This window comes from Triticum aestivum, chromosome 3B (assembly GCF_018294505.1).
Source record: "Triticum aestivum cultivar Chinese Spring chromosome 3B, IWGSC CS RefSeq v2.1, whole genome shotgun sequence".
Taxonomy (NCBI): Eukaryota; Viridiplantae; Streptophyta; class Magnoliopsida; order Poales; family Poaceae; genus Triticum; species Triticum aestivum.
In genome coordinates this window covers 258,959,457-258,966,266 of record NC_057801.1, presented here as the reverse complement: position 1 = coordinate 258,966,266, position 6,810 = coordinate 258,959,457, and the positions used below count along the sequence as shown (strand labels likewise).

At 40.5% G+C, this 6,810-nt stretch overlaps 1 long non-coding RNA gene across 9 annotated transcripts; it reads left to right on the top strand.

The window, feature by feature from the left end:
• The first annotated feature begins 373 nt into the window (after positions 1 to 373).
• LOC123069620 (uncharacterized) lies at positions 374 to 6,480 on the top strand. Of its 9 annotated transcripts, none has more exons than XR_006432660.1 (6): positions 374 to 523; positions 2,043 to 2,083; positions 2,254 to 2,312; positions 2,432 to 2,510; positions 2,753 to 5,978; positions 6,103 to 6,480. It is a non-coding gene; the product is annotated as an uncharacterized lncRNA (long non-coding RNA). The 9 variants fall into 9 exon arrangements; XR_006432658.1 differs by having other exon boundaries at positions 2,043 to 2,152; XR_006432657.1 differs by lacking the exon at positions 374 to 523 and adding an exon at positions 532 to 876.
• The last annotated feature ends 330 nt before the right edge of the window (positions 6,481 to 6,810 follow it).

Genomic DNA, 6,810 nt, shown 5'->3' with positions numbered 1-6,810 from the left:
TCGAGAAGGGGATTTCCTCAGCCTCTGCATCATCCTGCGTTAATCTATTGGCATTAACATCTCAAGGAAAAAGAAAAAGAAAAGAAAATAAGCTGTGTGTTTTAATAGGGGGTCAGATTAGGTGGTGGCAACTCAAAGATCTCTTTTTGTTTTATATCCAAGTAAACATTCATAATTTTCAGCATACTTGGTTCATGAAATCCTTGTTTTGCAAGGAGTAAAGTACCTCAAATGCAAGAGCGTAGCAAAGGACAATTCTGGTCAAAGTTTGTTGGAAAGCATAACCGCTTTGCAGGAACCGTTTTCAGATATGCACAGCTCATGCTAGAGAATATAAGAATGGAGTAGCGCAGGAACGACAATTCTGGTCAAAGTTTGTTGGAAAGCATAACCGCTTTGTAGGAACCGCTTTCAGATATGCACAGCTCATGCTAGAGAATATAAGAATGGAGTAGCGCAGGAACTCGATCTTGATCTGGTCTATAAAAGGGCTGGCCATAAGTCTATAATGTCATATGATTAAGTAAGAGCTGTAGGAAACTTTACTCTTCCATGGCCTAGATATTTCGTTAGGAGTACAGTTTTCTCCAATATCTTTGTCTTTAGCGCTGTCTGGATCAACAGCGACTGCTTAGATTTTGCACGCAGTGTATTGCTAGCCATCACAAACACTGAATGTTGCAGTTAGCCATAGTTGGATGAACAGCTGATCCTGTCTGAAGAACCTTGGAAGCTGAATGTGTGATTTGGATGAAACCAAATCTTCAGGAACAGTTGAAGATGAGATATTGAACGAAGATTTTATTTCTTTTTGTCCAATATCTCATTTTCAACTATCCCTGATGATACCCACAACATCTTTGAGTCAAGCTATAGGTGAATCTGATTTTCTTTGGTTTTTGGTCATCGTGTTATCTCCTCAATCACTAAATCACTAAGCTCAAATCGCTTGGGAATCGATTGAGGCCAACGATTTCGTGCTGGTTCCCCGATTTTGAGCGATCTCTTCTGGTCGTAGTTGGGGGCTCTCGGCTCTCGGTGTCCGCGACGCCGCCGCAACAGCAGCCGAAACAGCCAGAAGGCCAACACGGAGCCCCGCCGCCTCCCCGTCCTCTGCTCCGCCTCCATTTCCGCCACCGCACGCCGCCTCTCCGTCCTCTGCTCCGCCTCCCGTATTTCTCCCCACATCCCCTCCGCCTCCCGTCCCAGTGCCCCAGCCGCCTTTCCATCTCCAATCCCCGGCCATTTTCCGAGTAGGTAAGGACTGGGCAGAGGTGGCGCCGGTGGAAGGACAGGAAGGTCGAAACGGAGAGAGAGGCGCAGATGATGGTGGCAGCCTCGCAATGGGTCGTCTTCCTCTAGCCTCCTTCGTCCCCTCAAGATCCATCCCGGGCTGACGCAGCCAAGATCCCCTCAAGACCCCCGTTCGATTTCTCCAAGTCTGTCCGCTCGCCCACCGCCGCCTCATCGGTCAAATTATTGCCTCTTTCCCCTTTATCCGCGTCTGGTGAGTCCGTCAAATCATTGCCTCTTTCCCCTCTATCCGCGTCTGGTGTTGCTGTTCTGTGCTGCGTGTGGGTCGCGCTCTGCTCTGTGTGGTTTACTTGCATCCGCTGCCATGTGAGAGATTGAGAGGTGAGAGAGGCCACGGCTGGGATGGGGATCACTAATTAGTCGCCAATATGAGTTGTATGTTGTCGCTGCTCTGATCTGTGTTGCTGCTTGGGTGAAGAAAAAAGGGGATAGTGTTTCTGCCTGGACCTCGAGATAATGATGTTGCTGCTGTAGAAAGATTGTTGTTGCTTATATAGAACAAAGTATGCGGCTGCTTCTTATTAGATTTTTTTTTCCTTTTGCAGTTATTAATGCACTGGATTTTGTTGTTGTTGCTTATGTGTAGTTATTGTGACTGTGTTTCTATGGATTGTTGTGATGGGTTAATCTTTTGCATGTAAGGCAAACACAATAGAACCTGGCATTGCTGAATCTATCCATTACATTTTCTTAGATATTTTGCTCATTATTTATGCTTTTGTTTACAGATTCAGATCAAATGTATGAATCAGCAACCACTGAACATCATGTAAGAATCAACACATTACAGAATGCAAATGTACAGATTAGTCCGTGTGTTCTTTCAAAAAAATTAATGGTTTGTTCCCATATTCTTATTGTTTGATAGCACTAAGAAATTTATCTTTATAAACCTCTACATGCAAGTTGGTAGCTGTTAACGTGTTCTAATTTTTACAGCTGGCTTTAGTTGCTCTGTACAAGTCTAATGATGAACTCAGTGTCCTTGATTTTGAAAGGTCGTAAGCTTCTTATCTGTCATGACCTTAATGTGCTGGAACTTTGCACTTCATAATGCTATTATTTATTCTTATATTCACTTATGATTGATGTTACTAAATTCATTGATTCTTCGCAGATACTTGGAAAGTGTTTTTTTACGGCAACACTTTGATTGTTAACAATTTATCCAGATAATGGATACAAGTAGTCACTTGGTAAGAATGCTTACATGGCTTGGCACCAATACAGTTGAACATAATAATCATGTAAACAGTAAACTCCCACCAGGAATTGTTAATTGTGTGTTTCATTTCACCGGTCTACAAGAACACTTTGTGTTAACAAAAAAAAAGATTAGACAAGGTGGTACTTGATTGAACATATATCATTGTTTAGTTTTTTATTTTTAAACATTGATGCCCTGATCAGCACCCATTGTACATGTGTATTTGTGCAGGTTAACCAGCTTCAACTACCTGGCTCAAAAGATATATGGGGCATGCTGATTGCAAGCTGAAACATTGCTTGTGTCCAAGCTCTCAACTCTACAAGCATGCATGTCCTCCATGATTGTTACCCTTGTGTACTCATGCTTGCTGGCTGGAAACTTCTACATGCACAAGAAGAAAGAAAATAAGTCAAAGCACGAATAAAGGACTGCCAGGGATGCCCAGCTGTAAGTACCATGCACACACGTATGTGACAATGTTTTTTCCAGTTCTTATCACTGAATTTTGCTGTATGATGGTTCTTAAATGAAACATGAACATCTTATCCCTGACAGTTAAAGCTGGCACCTTGATTATATCATGAAGTTTTTATAATTATTCTATATAACCTGTGTGGCGCGGCGCCTGGTTTGACAGAAACTGATGGAGATGGGGTCTTTTTGCAGAACCATTGGAACCGTGATCTAAGAATTTTTAAATGCGGTGCGATGGGGCTTACCATTTCCTTCAAGTACACATTAATATTGTGTCACATGATTTATAGCCTGATTAACCCTACAACTTTTGTAGTACAAATTAATTCTCCTGAATATGCTTTCCGTACATTTTGAAACCATTCTTTCTTATTGTTGTTCAAATGGCAGTTAGTAGGTTAACATGATTGGCTCTAGAGTCTGCCTTACCAGACTCTTTTTTAGGCAGTCTATGATGTCATTTGACACAATCTAATACCATGGTTAAGAAAAGAGCCCCCCTTACACAAGATACAAACAACTATGTCATAACTCATAACCATCCACTGAATGTTAGTTATATTTTTCCAGTCCAAAATATTGATGTAAATACTGATGTTAGCATGTAAAGCATCAGGATGCAACTACATTCAAATATTCAGGCCATTTTCAGTTATAACCATTTCAGGATGCAACTACATTCAAATATTCAGGAGGCAACTACATTCAAATATTTAGGGCCTGTTCGGAGTCTCACCACTCCAGAACTCCACTCCCGGAGCGGGGGTAGCTTCAGCTGAAGATAAAGGAGCGGGGAAACGCCCACTCCGCAGATCCTTGTATTTTTTGGAGCCGGCGGACTACCGAACAGGGCCTTACTTTGTATGTTAATTTATTATAAGTGAGTGTATTTTGGTATTTCCTTTGGTTGATAATTTGATCGGGTTATGGCTGATTCTTGCATGTCCAGATTTTTTTACTGTTGGCTTAAGGATATATATGGTTTGCAACCGATGGATTTCGGGCTGGAGCTTTGAGGAGCCAGTCATACTATTATTTCTCCTCAAATATAGTGAATTTGTTCGCTTATAAGGTTGCATGTTCAAGACATTTCTCTTTTAATCTCTCATAGTGGCATTGTATACAAATATTAAGAGAAGTTGGAAATTGCCATGCCAAAGTCCCTAATTTCAGTTTATAATATTTACTTTATCATATCTTGCTCAGTTGTTAACCAAATCTATGTGCTTTTATGTTAACGTTCTGTATATATATAGACAATAGACCTTCCGATCCAAAATAAGCGTCAGTTTTGAATTCCAGGCTCGCAATACAATGAATAGGACTTGACTTGCATCTCTCTGTGCACAATGGCGTAGCCTGATAAATCTGTCTCACTGCACACTCTTCACAAGGAAGACGGCAAAGTTTACTACCGGGCACCTTAGGGATTTCTAGTATTTTGACATTCAAGTATCACCGATAGTTGCAGTGGTCTATTGATATTCTTATGTTCTGTTGAATGTTTAAATGCTAGAAAGTAAATAGGATATCTACTGTTTCATTTTGGTGATTTACTTACAACTGCATGTTGATGTGGCTCACCTGAGCTAACTCAACATGTGCAGCCGTGCATGTTGGGCCCTGTGATATCGTGATGGCTGCAATCAATTTGTCCTGTGTACATGTTGATTTTGTTTGAAATTAGTTTACATTGATGGAGCACCGCGCAAGCTGCTAATAATTGTATTTCAAACGGTCAGCTCCCCGGCACGGTGAAGTGCGCACCTTCCTGTAGCATATTAGTAAAAGAGGTGGATGGTGGTGATGATTTTATTCTTAGAGACTTTCCTTTGGCAATTTTTTTAGTTCAGACTCCATTTATGTTTGCTTGACACAGTTTCATTGATTGGATGGCGTATAAAAATATACTCCCTCTGTAAAGAAATATAAGAGCGTTTAGATCATTAAAATAGTAATCTAAATGCTCTTATATTTTTTTACGGAGGAAGTATCAATTTATGGATTGATTACTGTATGGAATGAGACGGTTGATTTGAAGCTTCAGTCTGTCTTGCCTGGATTGTTTTCGCTGAATCCAGTTATATTACGATATACTCCCTCCGTCCCATAATGCAAGACGTTTTTTATAAAAAAACGACTTACATTATGGGACGGAGGGAGTATATTGGTGTACTGACTAATTTTTTTGTTGCATGACCTTCTTCCTGTAAACTTTGAATATTGGAAGCAAACCAAACACTAGCCAATCTATGTGGACAAATGTATTGGTCAAATGAAAGTCTGCGGTTTTGTTCAAAATATTGGCAAGTACTAGGTTATGATCCAAACAACCAAAGCTTCCCAATATTTTGGCCATGCTGAAGTTTTTTCTTTTGACAGGGAAAATGGAAATTCCATTAAACTTTTCGTACTGGCTAACAGTTCTATGATGCAGTTGGGGGCGGTGGTCTCTCAGGAGGAGTCACGAGACTCAGAATGAACGCCCAGCTTGGCAAGTTCATGTGCTACAGAGTTACAAGTCATGCCATAATTTTGGTTAGGGCTTGTTGCAGCTCAATCTAAACACACATCTATTATGTTCAGTGGTATGGTTGTCTAAGTTGTACTTTTGGTTTTGGCGTGATAGCTTTGTTCTTTGTGTCATTTTATTTGTCGACGTGAGATCTTTTATGCATGTCGGTTGTACGGTTGGTAGTGGGGTCGTGTGATTTTGATGTGTGTTGTTTTTAGGGTTAGCGGTGGGTTCTTAAGTTGATGGCCTACGAACTTGAGCATCGTGACCATGACGCTGGAAGGAAATGCCAGTATGAGAAGCGGTTGTACGGTTGGTGGTGGGGTCGTGTGATTTTGATGTGTGTTGTTTTTAGGGTTATGGTGGGTTCTTAAGTTGACGGCCCACGAACTTGAGCACCATGACCATGACGCCTGAAGGAAATGCTGGCATGAGAAGTGGCGGCAAAGTGCGCAACTGCTTCGAGTATACTCCTGTGGCTTATTAACATTTGTCCTTCTATTTATTAATCTTCTCAAATTTGTAACATACTTAAATGCAGTTCATCCAAGGATGATCTCATAATGCAGGCCATTTTTTTAAAATGCAGCAGAAGCAGATTTTTGGCAAATAAAGAAAACCATCGCCTGCCTCCAAATTTGTGTATACATCTACTGAAACAAACAAATGTACACCAGTACATATTATAAAGACAAAAGACTAGAAGTTGCTCATGCATGACGCAGTACATTTCAGCAAAATCAGCACAAGTAAGTGTGAGTGCCACTCGACCTTATTCCTTGAGCTGCGGGTTGCACTTGCACACTATATCATGGTGGGCGTGCGTTGCTGTATCCGTCTATTTTTCAAGTAAAATGATAGTAATTTCTACAAATATATATACATGGAAGAACTGAATTCCTATTTCCAGTGAAAAACTTCTGAACCATCATGTAGGCAAACCAAATACTCATGTAGGCAGACCAAATATTTATCATTTTACGTAATTGTCATCTTCTATAATTTTCATGTCAAGTTGACCATCCTCTTAGTATCATGTGTACCAAGATCCGAGTCCATTTATTGGGTCCAGGACTGTACTTGTTGTACTTATAATCATGATGATGTTTGAGATGACTTGTACTGACTTGTACATCATTGACCCTTGATCTGGTCAATGATCTTGCTTTCCCACTCCCTGCACCCATTCACTTCTCTCTTGTTATCTGAAATATCTGATGTTATTATTGATTAGTTGATGTCAATATGCAAGGAGTGGCATTTAGAAAGATTTAAGTGAAAAGAATGATGTAATGGT